The 18,429-nt window shown below is 43.1% G+C and overlaps 1 protein-coding gene and 1 long non-coding RNA gene across 5 annotated transcripts in view; one reads left to right on the top strand and one right to left on the bottom strand.

Moving 5' to 3' along the window:
• Window positions 1–18,429, top strand: part of SHISA6 (shisa family member 6) — a 252,827-nt gene that overhangs the window by 73,442 nt on the left and 160,956 nt on the right. The window lies entirely within an intron of this gene.
• The window catches only part of LOC310883868, a 52,940-nt gene that overhangs the window by 14,276 nt on the left and 20,235 nt on the right, over window positions 1–18,429 (bottom strand). Inside the window, exon 2 of the long non-coding RNA XR_014573903.1 lies at window positions 1–18,429. This exon is cut by the window's left edge and continues 14,276 nt beyond it. This is a non-coding gene — a long non-coding RNA (uncharacterized lncRNA).

Raw genomic sequence — 18,429 nt, 5'->3', positions numbered from 1 at the left:
GCACAAATGTTGATTCAGACAGTTATCAGCAGAAATTTAGCAGCATCAATATCTTCTTCTCAATTCACTGCAGGATCCGTGTGGCAGAGCTCTGATTTTTTTGGTCCACTGGCTTTAGTGGGACTAGGACCCCTGCCAGGTTATGCTGCTGGCTAGGAGAAAAGCCTACATTTGCCTGTGCATGCTTACTCACGTGGATTTCCCGGGCATGTGTGATTTCCCGAGCAGCAGATTTTTATTTTTATTTTTTGAAACAGGCAGTAAAGACAAAGTAGAGTCAGTGTGGCATCTCCATCTGACTTCACTGCTCAGTCTCCCTTGGTACTGCCTGGGGAGAAGGAGGCCCTGCTGTGTAGCACATCCTGCATCACACGTCCAGACTAGCCCAAAGGAGCCTCATCGTAACCGCGCATAACTTCTCCCCTGACTACCAGGGTGACTGCCTCAAGAAGAGACTTCTCTGATACACTGGCTTTGAGGATTCCCACCCTAAATGCTCAGTCCTGGCATTGATCAGATACCCTGGGACAGAAGCCTCCAGCCCTCAGGATCGATATGGGCCATCCACTGGCTTTTATTACTGGAGAACAAGGAAGGAAGAAAAACAAACAAAGAAAACCAGCAAAAAACAAAACCTGGTGCCTTTGAGCTATTATTTAGTCCTCTCTAGATAAGAAATCACCCACAGGAGGTGCAGGAGCCACTGAGCAGCTTCTCTTTATCTACTGTGTTTGAGGAAGATTAATTCAATCTGGAGCGGGCACAAATCCATGGTACAAAGAGGGTTTGCTGGGGAGCAGTGGTCCTGTCAGGCAAGATGACAATACAGGAATTTAGCTTGCTTAGCCCAGAAAAGGAAAGCTGGGAGACATGCGAACGTCCTGCACAAACACAGCAGCAGCTTAATAGCTGGGAGGGAAAATCACGTGTAAATTATAGAACAATACCAGCACAAAGGCAAGCAGGTGAGGATTGGTATGGATAATTTTAGTCCAAGAGGTTTCAAGGTCAAAGCTGTGAAGTTCTCTGACAGTCAGCCATTTAGCATATTGGTACAGGTTGGGACAAGCACGCCAGCTCTGCAGCATGGAGCTTGGTCAGTCCATGAAAGAACCATATGTCCCAACATTCCTGTACCAAGGCTCAGAGGATGACAACCTTCCAGTTCTGGTTCCCTTTTTCTAGCTTAGGAGCATGGTGAGGTAGCTTGGAGCCCAGCAGGGACAATGTTTCTGTAATAACCCTGTGCTAGCATAGCATGTAGAATGCCTGATGGGAGTAGAATAAAGGACAATTTCCCAGAGAAGGACAGATTATTTGAGTCTTTATAGCTTTGTTCTGAAAGGACAAGTAATATGCCCCATGAAAGAGCTGCTGTACCTCTGAGTATGTCAGCTTCTGACTGCTCTTTTTCATGAGAGTTGTGTCTATTCGCAGCCTTATTCTGCAGGAGCTGAAGGCATCAGAAGTAAAGCAGAGCAGGCTATTGCGTTCTTCTCATCTGCCCACTGGTTTTCTTGCCAAGATAGGGCCCATGCCTCAAACATTAGGCCTCCAGGCCTCTCCAAAGAGGACACACTTTAGTCCACCCTCCTTTCTCAGGTGGCCCAGTGCCTTGCAAGGCTCACAATAACTTTGGAGTCTTCTATATTGGTCATGTAGATGGGATTCATATCATCTTGCTTATAGCATCTAAAAATTGGGCTCTCAGTCTATCGAAGCTGATCGTGTAGGCTCTCAGAAGGTCTGGGGGAGAGGTAGGCATCTCTTCAGTGGCTCAGTTCATCCTAAGATAGATGCATTTCTCTGCAGAAATAACAGCTTAGGTGATTAACAAGACTATGTGTACAAGCTTTACAGCTAAAAACAGGGATTTTGAGTGTAGTTTAAAATTTCAGCCCAGCAGAGCAGCCGGGATGGACATTTTTCCCTGTGTGCTCTCAATACATATTCTTTTGTGCCAGCACAAGCAGTGGTGTGACCACACAACAGGCCAGATTGGAGACTTCACATGTGATTACACCAACCCTACAGTGGTCTGAGCCCAGAGCAGCTCAGTATGTGTCCTCTTGGATGCTGCCCTGGCTCGAGGACAGGCAAGGCAAGGACAAAGCTGGCAAGTGCAGGGGAGGAGTGATGGGACTGTTTCAGCAGCATTGCTCCTTAAAGCAAGTACGAAACTCCAGCGCCAGGTGAAGCCCGCTTTGTAGCGTCACAACCCAGTGCATCACAGTTAAAGAGCATGGCATTATAGAAAGGCTAGCCTGGATTTGTAGCTGGCATCGCTTTTTGAGATTTGTGTTATGAAGTACAAGAGCTCTGGCCAATGCAAGCTGTATTTATCTTGCTTGTATTGATCCTTGCTGTGCCACAGTAATTTCTTGCCTTTAAGGATTCCAGGGTGTTTTAATGGAAGTCTTCACTGATAGGGGGGAGGAAGGGAACAGCAAAATCCCTGGTTGCTATATGAAAGCAGGAAATTTTGGTTTGGGAAACCAGCAGGCTTCAGCCACCCAGAGAATGGGGCTTTGTCAGGTGCTGATGCTGGAGCACATGGAGGCTGAGATTACTTTATCTGCGTGTCCCCATGAGCCGCTCTCACAGAAGGGTGGCTTTCCCCAAAAATACCATCAGTGGCTTTCTAATACAGAGAGGGAGAGCTAAAACACTGCAATCCAGCAGTTGCACAAATGGTGCACAAAGCCATGCTCCTGTCAGGCTCTGTGGCAGTAGTGCATTTGGAGGAGCCCGCTTAGGATCTTTTTTTCTCTAGCATGCTTTTTCCATAAGAAAGATGACAATGCAAGCATAGCTGGAGGCAGATTTGTCTGAACTGTAAGGATCTGAACATGCCTGTACTTCCCCCCCATCCCCTTTAAGTCAGCTAATGCTATCACGTTGGGGCCGCATGCAGATTTACAAACCGTATGCTGCTAAATTAGTCTCACCACCCAGTGTGAGGAAAGTTCAGAAGAAACCCAGGCTTCTGTTTTGCAAATCTGCAACACAGAGTTGAGCCCTTTGATGGACTCCTCTGATGGCCAGGAGCTGTGAATATTCAAGATGTCAACACCAAAAAAAAAAAGTCTGAAAAAAAACAACAGAAAACTCGTCCCATCACCACAAAGAGCAGTGCTGTTTCCCTAGCGTGACAACAAACATAAGTATCACTTTCTGAATAGGATGAGGCCAGTATAGGCATTTATCCCATCATGAACAGTCCTGGACAGGTGGTAACAAGGGCAAATGAGCTCCAACTTAGTAGACAAGAGGGAGACCCATTTTATAAGCTTTAGCCACCATTGTGCTGCTTTGTATCATGGAGGCAAGAGCAAGGGCAAATATTGGGATGAACTGGCCAAGACTGTGAGCTGCAGGCTTTGTCTTAGTTGGAAATAATTTTTTTTTTTGTCACCAGGGAAACAGAAGCAGAAATGACAAATGCTTTCAATTTGTCAACATTTTCCATGGATATTTTTGGTCTTCTGGTGAAAAACAAAGCGTAGATATGTCTCAGTTTAAAACTATCCAATTCACTTTCCAAATTGAAGGTGGAAATGTGGTCAGAGGGCTGAAGGCATAACAGGGGTTCCTTTGGTGCCCCTGCCACTTGGGACCACCATCTCTGTGGGCTCCTTGGCTGGACTCCATCCGTGAGTAACCATCACAGTCACCACCGCATGTCACATCCTGGAGGTGTCATCTGGTAGGGTACCATGAACCAGAAGGGAGAACAGGAACATGAAACACCTCAGCTGCAACTCAGTTCTTCACTGAAGACAAATTCTAATTTAAAACAGTTTTGTTTCCGGCACAACTTTGAATATTGATGTCTATAAAATGGGTTCCTTTGTGGCGAAGAGTGTGGGGTTTGGTGAAAGAATATGTTTTCTACATAGTTTTAAGAGGAGAAATACAGACTTTCCTTTCTGTAAAAGTCTCTCAGCACAATCTTTTGATTTGTGAAGTTAATCTGGAAGAAATCCTCGGAAGTGAATTGAGGAGCTGTGACCTGCCTGGACTTTCCTTAGCTACGAGCCATGTCTCTGGAGATTAGGTTTTGCTGGGCTGATAAATCCTGCTGAGATTTCTATGCAAGTGCCTTGTGGAGAGCAAAGCTCTTTGATTATCCTGTTGCTATTCGTCAAATGCAAAGGACCATGTAAAAAAAAATTATTTTCATCCTTCAGAATTGCTATACTTTCCCTCTCCTTTTGATGTTTGAGAAGAAAATAGCCCCATGAAGCAACTTGATTTCTTCAGAGCTATTAACAAATCTTCCAGGGTCCCAGGGTGACATAACAGGTCTGGACTGACTCATTCCGTTTAACAGTGTCTCCTTCCAGCCAGAAATAGCTCTGTGTGCAGCCATAAAAAACGTGAATCAATTAATGTCTTTTATTAACCAGAAATGCAGATAAATCCCCTGAATCAGGCGAAGGCATTTTGCTGGCTGCTGTTCCTTCTCCCTCCCCATTCTCTGTATCTGGCTTCTTTTTTAAAAGATCTTTTTGGAAGTTGACTCCAGGTTCACGTGGACATTTTTTGCAGCCGAATCTCAGACATTCTGGCTTGTAGAAAGATATGTCAGGGAGGTGGTGGATCCTGCTCCAGGAGATCATTAGCATGCTGGGAGAATAAGGAATTAAAAAGTGTCTTGGCCAGGGAGCACTAAGTTAAATAGGAGCGTAGGCTGAACTGGGAGAATGAAGCAGAGGTAATGGCTTCACATTGAGTATGTGGGTGTATAGTACATGGGGAACTCAATGAAAATGTATCCTATGCACATACGTTAGTGGTGTTTATATTAAAGAAAGAGGCACACTCTGCTCCTGGCTTAGCTGTGAGTGCAGCCGCCTCCCTTGCTGTGATCCGATGAGCCAGATCCCAGCACCTATATCCTGGGAGCTGAAGGAGGAAGAGTTTCACTTTCTCTTCCACTCTGGCCAGTGCATTGTGTTCTGCATCCCATGGCCCCATGGCCGCGCTGTGTCCCACTCCAGCAGGGACAGTCACTAGTGATCGCTCAGCTTCAGGGACTTCCCACTGAACCCAGTGAGCACAGGCTTGAGAGGAAGCACAAGCTTGGGAATGCTCTTCTGCTTTAGGGCTATACTTTTGGGTTTAGTATTCATTGTTTAATACTTAAAGGAGGCCTGAAAGTATCAGTCAACATCCATATTTTCATTGCATCTTCTTATGCAGTAGTCAAACATCATCTCCAAGAGTTCACAAGGGCATTTTAGCATCCCTGCCTTTTGCTAAGCTCGGTGCCAGTAACAGTCCATATACACAGATAAGGCTTAGTCCAAAATCCTGCTTGCTGCTATTTTTAAAGGGAGAGAAAAAACACCTTATCTAAATAATCTCTACATGAAAATAGGTACATGAGTCAGAACACACGTTGAGAAGCAGGAAGGAAAGGCTTTAAATAATAGGATTCATTCAGCTAAACCGTCTAATCACCCCTGAAAGTGAAAGATTAGTTAAAACAAAGGACTTACTTATTATCTAGGAAAATAAAAAGGGAATCTGATTTTTTTCACTTCCTCACACAGGGAGTACAGGGAGTCTGCATTTCATTATACACCAACCCAAAGGGCTTCAATAACTCCAGCGGTGGAAACAGAACTACAACAATTTATGAACGCCTGCATAAATATCTCCCTGCACCATTGCTTCAGTTTAACCTGCTTGCCAGGAGAGTAGCTGGAGAGGGAGAAGAAGAGAAAACCCGATCCACACTTGTGTCTGGGAGCACATGAATAAAACCAGTGCAATCCTCAAAGAGTGGCTCATTGTAAGGATTTTAAATCAAATGCAAACAGGCTCCACTGCACTGTGCATGGGCAGAAAGGGAAGTTCTAGGCAGAAGAATCTTTATAAAAGTTTTATGTTACTCCTTAAAAGAACAAAATACCTGCTGTGCGACAAAAATATGATAGTCAAGTAAAATGATTTTTAATTAAAAACAAACACTCAAACCTGACTATTGCTAATAGTCTGCTCTGTTTTAATAGATTGATTTTTTTCTCTGACCTTTTCATTCAAACTTGAGATTTAGTCTGGTACATTTTCATATGAGGAATATGAATTACTTGAACCTTCCAAGTTCATTTATAATCTGCCCATGCTAAAGATGTTACTGTAGCCTCTGATCTATGCTGACACTCAGTGGAAAAATCGGATTTCTTTTTTTTTTTTTCCTCAAGCATATGAACTTTGAGAACAGTGGGATGCTGTGTAACTGAGAGGTAGGAGGAAGGAAAGAGGAGAAAGAAAGATGATACTACTAACAATCTGTCTGCAGTGCTGAAATATAGCCTTCCTGTGCTTCAGTGTCTGCAAATTTCATATAACTGTGCAAAAGCTAGTTTGATTGCCCCCTTCACAGGTAGGGAGGCAGACATGGAGAAGTAAGGACATGTATCCACAGCTGTATAGCTCAGTGGTATGGCTGGGACTGGAGACCTGCTTGACTTTCATGCACTGATACGAGATGAAGCCAAACGGCACAAAGTATTATGGAGAAGAGGTGAACACCAATGGGGATATCAAGCTGCCAGTACCATGCATGTGCAACATCCTTTCCTTTGATTTGGTTGTTCAGCTTGCCAAATCAAGAGTTCCAGCAAGCAGCATCCTTTTTTTTTTTTTACTTATGAGCCCTAACACTGCATTCAAAAAGAGATATTGTTGTAGTTATTGTTACTGTTATTCTTATTACTACTACTACTATTGTCTCAAAGATAAGGATGCTGTCTCTTCTGGTTGGGCAGGTGGCAAGACATTAGCTGAGAAAGTGGCATTTGGTTTGACAAAACTCTGTTTCTTCTTCTGTCGGGGAAAGAGACAATTAATAGTCATACTTGCATTTAGTCAGTGGATCTGGATAACATCCACTTAATGTGTCAACAGAGTTAGCTAATAAGTATTCCACACCTCCGCCAACTCCATTGAAAAGCCATGGAGAACAGCAAGGTACAGGAAGCAGTCACATGTAGTACCAGTGTTTGAGAGAGGGACAAACAGTTGTCCTGGCAGTGGTCTGGTAAGTCTGGTAAGTCTGATTTAATCCTCAGCACTTGCTTCACTATTACAAGCAGAAGTATCGATGACAATGGTCATTAAGCCAGAATTTACAGAAAAAATGGTGGAAATCTGAGGTTCCTAAAGAAGGTAAAGAAAATCCTTAGAGGACAAAGAAAGAAGAGCTTCAGAGAGCAATTCCATCCACCAGATACATGCTCTGCTGATAAAATGCTAGGTCTGTGGCACAACGAGGTGTAGATGCAGGATTTTCCCTCTCTTGGGGTAAAGAGCAGCCAAAAAAACCATCAATCCTTGAGAGTTCTGCCCACCTCAAACTGTGATCAGAACCAGTCCTGCTCTGTCTTGATTTCAGTTGAATGTTGCTGAGTATTTCAGTCTTGGGAAATCCTTCACACAATTAATTCGGATTGTCTTGGAGATGAGTGCTGACTAGGCAAGAGCAAAAACTGGGCAAAAGACTGCAATCAACAGCTAATGATACACTGCAGCATTTCAGATAACAGAAGGAGCAGTAGCAGAGTGCTAAAAAGGGCCAGCATTTGCTCCCGTCTCTCCTCACTCTTCTATTAACCATCCCACAGTGAGCAGGCCACATGTTAATTGCATCCACACCAAAGGCTAGGAGCAAAAATTTGACTTTGGTGTCATGCCAGGGGTAAATAGTGAGGAAGTCTCCTTTCTCAGCATGCTTTCCCCAGACCTCAAAGGATCCTGGCAAAGCCTGGATTTGTCTTTCCTCAGGGAGCTTTCTCTAGTGGATAGACAAGGTCCTTTGCCACGTAAAGGGAGAGGCAGGTCCTGGCACTGGTGCTGCTGTTGGCAAGGCTTAGCCTTGGAGCAATTTTCCTCCCAACTGTAGGACTCCGAGGGTGCCTCAGAAATTTGGTTCAGATGCTAAAGCTGCTAAAGTGTCATCCCCTTCATGCCCTGTAGAAAGGCATGGCCCGGGCATCTGGCTGCCCTGGTAACACCAGGATCAGACGTGGATTTAATGGAGAAGGCTACACCTGTAAGCCATTTGCCAAGTGTCTTCAACTTAGTAAGTGCACCTGTGCCCAAGAGCCTGGGTACAGAGCCGGAAAACTGCTGGTTTGTGTGGTTTCCAGCACAGAGCTGGGGCAACAGCTGGGCAGGCAGATCACAATAGCTGCTGTCAGCAGGACTTCTGCTACCAGCAGAGCCATACCCTCTCCTGTGCAGCAGGGGAAAATTGCAATCAAAATAAGTCTACAAACCCTTTATTTGCTCCCAAGTGAGACAGCCATGTTCTCAGTGACAGTGTTGGGCAGATGAAGACCAGGAGAAGGCCAAGCAAAAAGTGAGACCATACCATGTGTCTTGCACGGAGAGGGTGGTAGAAAACCTGTGTTTAGCGGTGCTGATGGGAATCTGGACCCCTCTTCATCCTACACATCTTTGCAGAAGATATCAGGAGCTCAAGTGGCACTCAGGAAAGCTTCTGAGCAAAACACAGTCTCCAGAACACTTGGAGAGGTAATCAGCACCATTTCAGGGCAAAGGAAATGTCAATAGGGCTGAGGCCTTATGTCCTCCAGCTGTTTGACCCCTGTTCAGAAGTAATATTTTGTGGAGAAGGCACCCAGCTCTTTAGTGACCACAGAATAGGCCTTGTGGCTCACAGGGCAGAAACGATTGAGTATCACTGATATAATTACAGAAGTGAAAGAAAAGCAGCATCTTACAAATTGTGGTTAGCCTCTCATTAGTCTGGTTGAGTGATGACTGTATAAATGAGTAGGGCTTATTTAACAATAAATGCCATTTTTAAATAGCATATAGAATGATACAGGCAAATGTAATCAGGAAGTACATTATATTAGGAAAAAAACATTTGGGCTAAAAAGAAGGAAAATAAAGGTTTGCTGGTGGATGCTGTAGGCGAAAGCCATGTGGAAGCATTTAGAAAGATTTCTGCTATTTGGATTCTGGTGGTATCACTGGCAATCAGGGTGTTTAAATCCCCTAGACAGCACTGGAATTGCTAGCCTTTAATCCAGTTTGATATAAGGAAAATTGTTGGGGCTGCCCTATTTTAGTGGAGGAGAAAGGAAATGTGTAGTATTGATGTTGTAACCACCTTTGAGACTTGCTTTCAAGAAAAAATGCTGTGTGAGTGTGAAATCCCTCTTATGAAGTAACCCTTGTCCCAGGAGAACAAAGATGACCAGTCCGGAGTGCTGCTATGGACTGTTAGCCCAATACTCATATAAATGTCTTGGAAAATTTCAATCCATATTGTCTCAGATCAGTTCTGTATATATAAAAGTTCTGTATATATAAACTATGCAAGGTCAGCCATTAGGCAAACCAGTTAGAAAGGCTACCAACAAACTAGCCAGATATAAAGCAGCTATTTTACCTAATAAAGCCTTTTGGAATGACAATGTAGTTATAGCATGTTCCAACGGCAACTTCACCTCATTATGGAGTTGATTTATTACCAGCTTCAGCAGACCAAAGGGACTAAATAAGCATCATCCGGATGGGACTGCCAGAGTACCTCTGTGACTAGCCGGATGAGTGATGAGTCTGAGCTGAGGACCTGTGGCAGCAACCACACATGACGCACCAGTTCCAGCTGGAATTATATATCTAGTCCTCCTCCATGGGGCTTTGGCTAATTGGCACGAATGAGAGCTGAAGATGACATTAGCAATTCCACGAGATGGATAACAAAGACATTCCACTTTATAGATTTCTCAGCTCAATGTCACTTAGCTACGTGACTACCTGCAAAGCTGTACAGATGAAAATCCATCCTGAGTCGTACAGGAGTTGTAACACTCTCCATTAGGCTTTCAGCAGAACCTGCATTACCTGACAGTAGCCACGTAGTTAGTGAAACCTGTGAAAAAAATCAGTAGTCATGTGCAATTTGGACCACAGGCAACAGGAGGACCTCATGACTGGGCGATGCTGCAGAGGAGGATAGGCAGCTACAGAATGATGTCCTTGGGGTGAGACAGGCATCCAAAGGCCTTCTGCCCCTTTCTACAAGCAGTGCCTCAAGGCAAGAAGACCTGCTCCCATTCACCCTGTATGAAAATATGAAAGAACAAAAGAAAACCCTTATACATAGCCCATACCCATCAGACACCATGCTTTGGTGTCTGAGCCACACAAGCCCAATAGCAGAGCACAGCAGGACTTCAGCTCACCTAAAACAGCTTTTGAAGGTGTAGTTGTGAAAGTCCATGTATGTACTCTTTGGTACACTCAGTGTGAAGCACACTGGTGGCATGTGCAGGCCTTTATTTTGGATTGCAGGCACAGCACAACTTACCGTACACACAGAGACTCACAGCACTGTTAAAGAAATCATTGCGTCCCTGGAGTCGGTCATGGCTTCACAGGTAGTGTGTGAGGTTCTTCTCCTTTATCTCATCTTCAGAAACATCAAATACCTAGGCTTAAAGGCAATAAACACAGTTGGGTCAAACCACTGAAATTTCTTAGACATTAGGTAACTCAAAGTGCAAAGAGCATCTGGCTGCATTTTGAGAGCACTATTGAAAATTTTACTAGGTGCTTTTTAGTGACTCAGGAGCTGTCAACATTTCACTTTAATTGAACTTGATGGCTAAATTAACATTATTTCTATTAATATCATAATTCAAAATGAGCAATAAGATGACAGCCAGGATAGTCTGAAAGCCAAGAGGCTTGGAGGGCACTGCTGCGTCAGGGTAAGGCAGCCTGGCCACCTGCATTCCCTTCCACTTCCACCTGGAGAAGATGGTGAAATTGGGCGATATAATCAGGCACCCCATTTGATTCCAACTGCCATTTTCACTGACAATTTAAGCAAAAGTGAGAAGAGAATGAGCAGTAGCCTTAGTGACCTTCTCCTCTTGTAATTGAGGTTTTTCTGTTCTTTTATGAAACGACCAGCCTGGAAACTTGTAATTACTACTAACTTTCCTCAAAATGAAAAGAACTGCCAAACTAAAACCTTAGTCCTGGCAAATGTAATTACTGACTAAAAAAGTCCTAGAGAAGCCAGGATCATGAGGGTATGGGAAGTCCTGTCTTCATCTGAAGACTTTCCTGGTGATCCTACTCCCTTGATCTCACACAAAGAACCAGTTAATTTTCACACTTCCTTTTGATCCTTCAAAGATGGGGAAACTTTCACAACAATTCCCTTTTGCAACAGAACAGTCATCCCCAGAACCTAAAGCAATTCTGTTTGAGCTCTTCATTCCCTCTCCCCTAATACCCAGTGTGGAAGAGGCAGGTTGCTGCAGGAGGCTGGCAAAGCCCTTTATTGGGCTGGCTGAGCATAAGAAGGGGCAATGAAAGCAGGTAATGGCTAAAAACTTTTATTGCATGTTTAAATGCAAAGGAGAGGTATCAGCAACCTTCAGCAGTGCTGGGAATCTGGGTGAACTGTCAATATGCAGCATGGGAACTCACATGTAGCTGGTTCCTAAAAACAAAATCTGAATCTGGAGTTTCCTTAAAGCTATCTGGATGTGCTCCTTGTTGACAGCAAGGTGCTCCGTGTGGTCAGGGCGTGTCACCTCAGCTTTTAAAAGCAGCCATCATCAGATGCTTTCAGTCTCCATTGCAAAACCCAGCAAAGGTGCACAGAGTCTTGACCATGTCATTTTTTTCACCCCAAAATTGCTGCATTAAAAAAAACGTCAAGTTCCCAATTCCAAGCGAGAGTGACAGAACTGAGGTAACTCTGAGTTGGGCTCATTTACATGTACATATTCCGACTGAGATTTTATGTGATTGCACAGAGCTCTGGTCTCATCCTGAGCACAATACAGATGCTATTTCTGATTGGGTACCTGCTCAGTATCTCATTAAGCTCTCCATGTATTCACGGTGCCAGGCATGCTTTACTGCATATTGTCCATGGTCTGCACTGAAGACAGAAATATCAGTTTCCTCATCACCTTTTCTAAGATGATCAGAGCATATTAATTCTGTCATGGTATTTTTCATTTCATTTTCTTTCACACAATTTTTAAGGGAAGGCGTGGTATATTTATTACAACCAGGTAACTCTGCTCAGATTAAAGCCAAAGTGGTCAGTATAGACAATTTACTAATGCTAAATTAGATATTTTTACTCTTAATAGTCTCATGTACTCCTGTCTCTTTTATCAAATAAGTTATCTTCACCAACTCCTTTCTGTATGCTGTCAAATATTGCAGCTCATGAACAAAATACTTCTGCTTGTAGCATTTTATAGCACTTGTATTCACAATCTCATTGCCTTCAGCTGTAGGTATGAGAGCAGAATGTTTCCGTAGCTCTGTTCCTGGAATTTCAGACCCATTTTGCATTTCGGTGGAACACTAAGAAGTAGTAGCAAAGGAGTGCCCTATAGTGCCCCTATAGTGCCCTACCCTGCGTGCTCTTCAAACTGCAGGACTTCAAACCCCTGCTGCAAAATAAACAAGTGAAGTTATCAAAATACAGGCAAACCCTTTCCTTGCTATTTTTTACTTGGTAAATGATTAAACATCTTTCTGGGGAAATAATAGCAATAATAAAAATGAATAAGAAAAGACTAAGACTAAGACTAAGACTAAGACTAAGACTAAGACTAAGAAGAAAAGAAGAAAATCAGCCCTGAGGAATACATTTAACATGAAGAGGTTTGGCCCAATAGATTCAATTTTCAAAGTCATTATCAATTGGAAACTGGTTCTTACAGTAGAAAATGCTGGGCAAACTTACATTTAGGCCTTGGCCATCATGACTGGGGAAATAGGCTCTTCAAGTATTCTCATCCAGCACATATGGAAGCATGGGGCTATATGGAGTGGTTTCTCACAAATATTTTGTGGCATGGGTTGAATTTTGCACTGCAGTACTTCTCAGTCCATTATATTATTTGCTCTGAATGGCACTGAATTCTGTTTCTCCACATCTAGCTAATATATATGTGAACACTTACTAGCTGCATAGATTTCTTGCAAGTAGCAGGGATTTTTGAAACACATGCAGCCATAACTTGGCAGTACTGATATACTTTGTAAACTCTTTATCGAGGCCTGGATGGTTCATTCTCTTGGAGTTGCAATCCTCCAAAAAAAGGTTAAACCATGACCTGAAAAATACAGCTTGAAAACAAAACAAAACAAAACAAAAACATCCAACAACCTGAACCACTAGCCAAATGTGGGCTGGAAGAAGAACCTGAAAACAACCAGTTTTCAGGGTTGTATGAGACAAGGATGTATACAACAAACAAACAAACAAAACCCACAAAACATGAGGTGGTGTAACTGGTTAATACAGTGTGGTCATGGCAAGTGGCTCTGTGGTGGGTCAAGCAGACCTCTCCCTGCTGGGTACATGCTTGCATGGTGTAGGATTCTTTTTTTTGAGGGGCAGGGGAGGTTGACTGGGCAAATCCCTGGCGGATCCCTGGCTTGGCTACATCTGACTGCAGCATTTATTTTTGTGTGGTCACAGCTGTTTGTGGCTCCAGTTGCATACCTGGGCATGGCTGTCTGTACCCTCTGTGATCTTACTTGACAACTTTCTTTAAGCTGGCAGAGACAAGGTAATTAAACCTGAATTCATTGCTAACCTATGCATCAAAATGCTGTCCTTGGATCCAGTTCTACTCCCCGAGGGTTACTTGAGATACTGCTTGAGTAGTCTGAATCATGATCTCGTCAGAGACAATAAGATGCTGAAGACAGTTCTTAAGTGCTCAGTTTAAGCTCCTGTCAGGGAATCCGTCCAATGACATAACTAATACATTCTCAATTTCCAGAGGCATCATTTTATTTAGTCTCAAAGTTAGCCTTGCTTCATAGTAATTTGGGGTCAACCCAATGTAAAATTGAGGAAAAACATATTTATGTCAAAATTATAGGATTGCAAAGGAGGTTGACAGTAATGAACAATCCCAGTTAGAACACATCAATTATTCACAAATACATGTGTGCACACACGCACAAAGTGAATACAGCTTTCTGAATAAAACCACAAAGCCAGAAAACATGGGGAAGAAAACCACTGAAATAGGAACAAGTTCAGAATTTTAAAATTCCAAATTTTCATTGAAAATACACATTTGCAGGAAAAAAGAAATCTTCTTCATCTGAATCTCATTTTGCTGTTGGATGAAAAAATGCCTACCCATAGTGTTTCCTATATGATATATTATTTTATTACCCAGGCTACCAGTGAAGCCCTTCTCTAGAGAGGTCCAGCATAGGCTGTTAGTTTACCCCAAATTCTCTCTTCTTGTGCAGACAAGGAGGAAAGGAGCTATCAGAAATATCAGCATAGATTCAGTAAGTTTAGCTGTTAATGTTCTTCAAGGACAGACTATAAGTCTTTGACAGATTGGTCTGAAGTCAGTGGAGTTCACTTGACGCAGAACAGATGAGGGGGAAAAGGCTAAGGAAAATCTCTGCTGTGCACCCGCATGGGCATCTACTTTGCAATAAGTACGGGGCAATGGGCTACTTAATAGAGGAGTCACACATAAATGAAGATTAATGCCTGCTTTGTGGAGGACAAATGCATTTTTGCCAGCATGGGGTACAGTCCAGTTGATTTTATATCCCATTCTCTGCTCAGGGAGCTATCACACTGACCCTATGTGAGTTCCTCTTGGTAAGAATGATTGAAAACCTAAAAAAAACCCAACCTTTTAAAGAAATCTACGGGTCATGGCTATGCTAACTTTATCCTCGATGCCTAGTGAGGTTTGCACAAGGAAAGCTGCTGGTGACAGATGCTTCACAGCCAAGTCTCGAATCCGTGCAAGTGCAACATCAATGCTGCTCCACCAGTCACATCCACTAGTGACAGTGGCACTTGGCAGTGAAGCACCATAAGGGCATTGGTGAGGAGACAATTCCACCTCCAGCAATTCCCATTTTGTCCACTGAAGTGCAAGTGCTAAAGTAAGATTTTGGAGGGTCTGATCTGGAGAAGCAAGTGCCATGTCCCACCCCATACAGTTAACTGAATGCACCTTACTGTCTTCTCTTGGAAGGATAGTAAGAAGTGCCAAGGCAGCTTGAGAGTGCTGTGGGTCACCAGGTGGAGTCCTCTGGACCACTCTAATGGTCTCCAGTATTTTAAAAGAATCAATTTTCAGTTGAAAATCTTAATTAAAATAACAGGAATAAAGCTGTGGCTGAGCGTGACTTGCACAGGAGGATATCCCTAGCTGGCACTTCTTTGTGTACCAGTAGTTCAGCATGAATTTGCAAAGCAGCTCATAGCCTCTCCAGAAAGGGAAGTATCTCAAGAGACTTCCCATTCCTGTTCTCTGTGTTGGGTGATACCACAGCATGTCAACACAGGAGCAGAAAAATTATTGCTGTCATTCCAGTTTGCACAAGAGGCATTTCAGAAAGCTTCTGTCAATTCCAGACTTCCCAGCCGTGCCAGTTTACTGCCTGTATCACTGGTCAATAGTGTTCACAGATCAATAGCAGAGTATTTTATCTGTTCACAACATAAAGCTTAGAAGATATTCCTCAAAAAAAAACCAGAATGCCTGATCACTGTACTTATTTAAATAAGGCATTGTTTGTAATTATTGTTACTGCAGATTAATGGTACTTCAGTAGGATCTACAGAGTCCAAGTAAGATCAGTGTTGTATGGCTGCAGTAAAAGAAAGAGTTGTTTCCCAGTTTCCCAGTTTCTGACAATTTAAATATTTAAAATTAAATACAGAGAAAGTGTTATTACACCCAATATAAACGTGGCCATCTGAAGCCCTAAGAATCTGAATTGCCAAAAAGTTAGGCATGTGGTCTAAGTTCAGACATGCCTGTGTCTGATAAATTAGCCTTGGAAGTGCCTATTTCTCTGCACTACAATCAGAGAACCTTAAATTACTGCTTTAGATTGGACTCCTCATTGTCAGAAAGGTGACGTGGGCAGAGAAATGCTTCCCAGGTGGCCCATTTTAGTCACCCACACCTCTGATTCAAACTCCAGCTTCTCACCCCATCTCCAGGTCGCTGGCTCCCTGTCCCGACCTGTAACACTAAACATCCGACAGCACCCTGAGACGTTTGGGGACAAGCTGCACCCAGATGGAAACTCCACAGCCACCAGCTCCTGCCCAGGGCTCCTCGCACATGGACGATGTGACCGGTTACATTTGGACACACTCCCCAGCTGAACCTGACCTCTGATCAGATCTGCCGAACACAGTCGGATAATTATAACTAATAACAGGACTATGATTATTGTTATTATCATATTACTAGTGTTACTTCTTGTTCCATCATACAATTTTCATCTTATTATTATGCTACTTATGATTTGGTCATTATTCAGATAATAAAGCCAGATGCTCTGACTTGCTTCAGAGCTTCATCCTGCTGGATGTTGTAGTATCCCCTGTGAAAAGTCACTCCTCACCCTGAAGCACTTAAAAATCTAATTAGAAAAGACATAGCAGCATTATCTTCATCTATCAGCAGCTTCAGTAGTGAATCTGTGCTCTTCAGGACGACCAAGGTCACTTTAGTAGACTTGCTGAAGAATTGGTTGGACTCTCAATGTTTGTGATGCCTGTGCTAGTGCCAGCTCCTACACAGCTCTAGAAGCAACCATATTTCAACCTTGCTTTGCTAATTCCTCCCGAACCACATGCGTGCAGACCTGCCTCACTTATTCTTTTATACTATACACATTATCTCCTCAAGAGATGTATGATTTCACATAGAAAAAAATAAATAAAAATCCCAAGCAGCAAATAAATGTCTTCATCCACTGCTGGGGAAGGAAGGCTGCTGGTGGTGCCACGGTTGCTGAGAACAGCTGGAGCATGGGGCGATGCAAAGCCACACGTGGGCATTTCATGTCCAGGTGGAGGCCCGTGATGAGCAGTGTCCCTCAGGGGTCTGTCTTGGGACTGGTGCTTTTCAATATCTTCATGAATGATATAGACGATGGGGTCGAGTGCACCCTCAGCAAGTTTGCAGATGACACAAAGCTGATGCGGCTGATACCAATGAAGGAAGGAATGCCGTCCAAAGGGACCTGGACAGGCCAGAGAAGTGGGCCCACATGAACCTAATGAGGTTCAACCAGTCCAAGTGCAATCCCTTCCAACCCGAGCCATGCTCTGATTCTATGATCCCTCTCAGCAAGGGTTCCCCCTGCAATGAAGACGCAGACAACTCCTAGGCCCCCTTTTTCATTTCTCCACATCTAGATTTAATAAATCCAATGTGGCTAAAACACCAAAATTAGAGCCTTTGTTTATTTTGCCGTTTTCCATCTTTTCAAAAAGGTCAAATGTTTAAAATGATGTATGAGCCATGAGCTACAATGCTTATTTATGGCTCTTGCAATGCTTTCCCCAGGACTGGGAAACAGTGGACATTCGCAATCAATTAGACTTCTCTGAACAGCCCTGTCCCTGGTTTCATTAGGAGGTTGTCACAAAGTTATTTCAAAACCTTGCTCAAGTAAATTGGCTGCAAGCAGCGACTGCTCAGTCTGCTGCTGCCTGACACTCAGCTCCAAGGAGCAAAGCTACAGAAAGGATTTGTTTCACCTCAATATTAAATTGTGACATGCAGTAAGACTGCTAAAACACCGTCTATGAGAAATCTGTGATTACCTGCTGAAAGTATCACATGTAAATACCTGCTGCATGGCTTTGCAGTGTAAGGACCCTGTTTTTAACCAAACAGTTAAGCAAAAAATAATGAATGAAAAAATAACTGAAACAGAAATTTTGAGGATTTAAAAAACATCCAGATATTTAAAGGTTGTTTGTTTGTTTCTTTTTGAACGAACTTGAAGTGTATTACGAAATGCGTTTGGTATGTGTATGCTGAGATGCACTCTTTAAATTTTGATCAAAGTAACCTCCTCGAAATATTCTACAAGTGCTTTAAAATGTCAGTCCACTAGGTCAGAAACTTGGTCCTTCAAAAATGAAAATTCAGAAAATTTTGTTGGCCCGTAGCTCCAAAGGCCAACAGCGATATCCTGAGGACAGCTGCCAGCTGCCAGGTTTGCTATCTGGGTCATCCATCTGCAGTGACACATTTCAGAATGTCAGCTTTTTGACATCGTTGGTAAAACCCTGGGAGGAGTTTGAGCACATCTCTGCAGTCCAGGTTCCAATCCTTCTCAGAGCATGATGGGGATTAAGTGCTCCTGGGACAGGTGTAGATGGACAATCAGAACCCACTACCAAGAGATATTTCTTTATAAACCCCTACCTTTCCCTTTGCTGTGGAAAGTCATTCCTCTTCTAATTGCTGGGGTAGCAGTGAATGTCCATCAACTGGTTTTAATTTGATATTAAATCTTGCTCTTCTCTAAGCTTCTTCTTGCAAAGAGGACATTTCATGTAATCTTTTTGGCAGTTCTCCAAAATTCATTTTC

Source organism: Anser anser, assembly GCF_964211835.1.
Source record: "Anser anser genome assembly, chromosome: 19".
In the NCBI taxonomy this organism is placed as follows: Eukaryota; Metazoa; Chordata; class Aves; order Anseriformes; family Anatidae; genus Anser; species Anser anser.
Note: the sequence above shows the minus strand (reverse complement) of the source record. Positions and strands in the feature narration are given on the sequence as shown.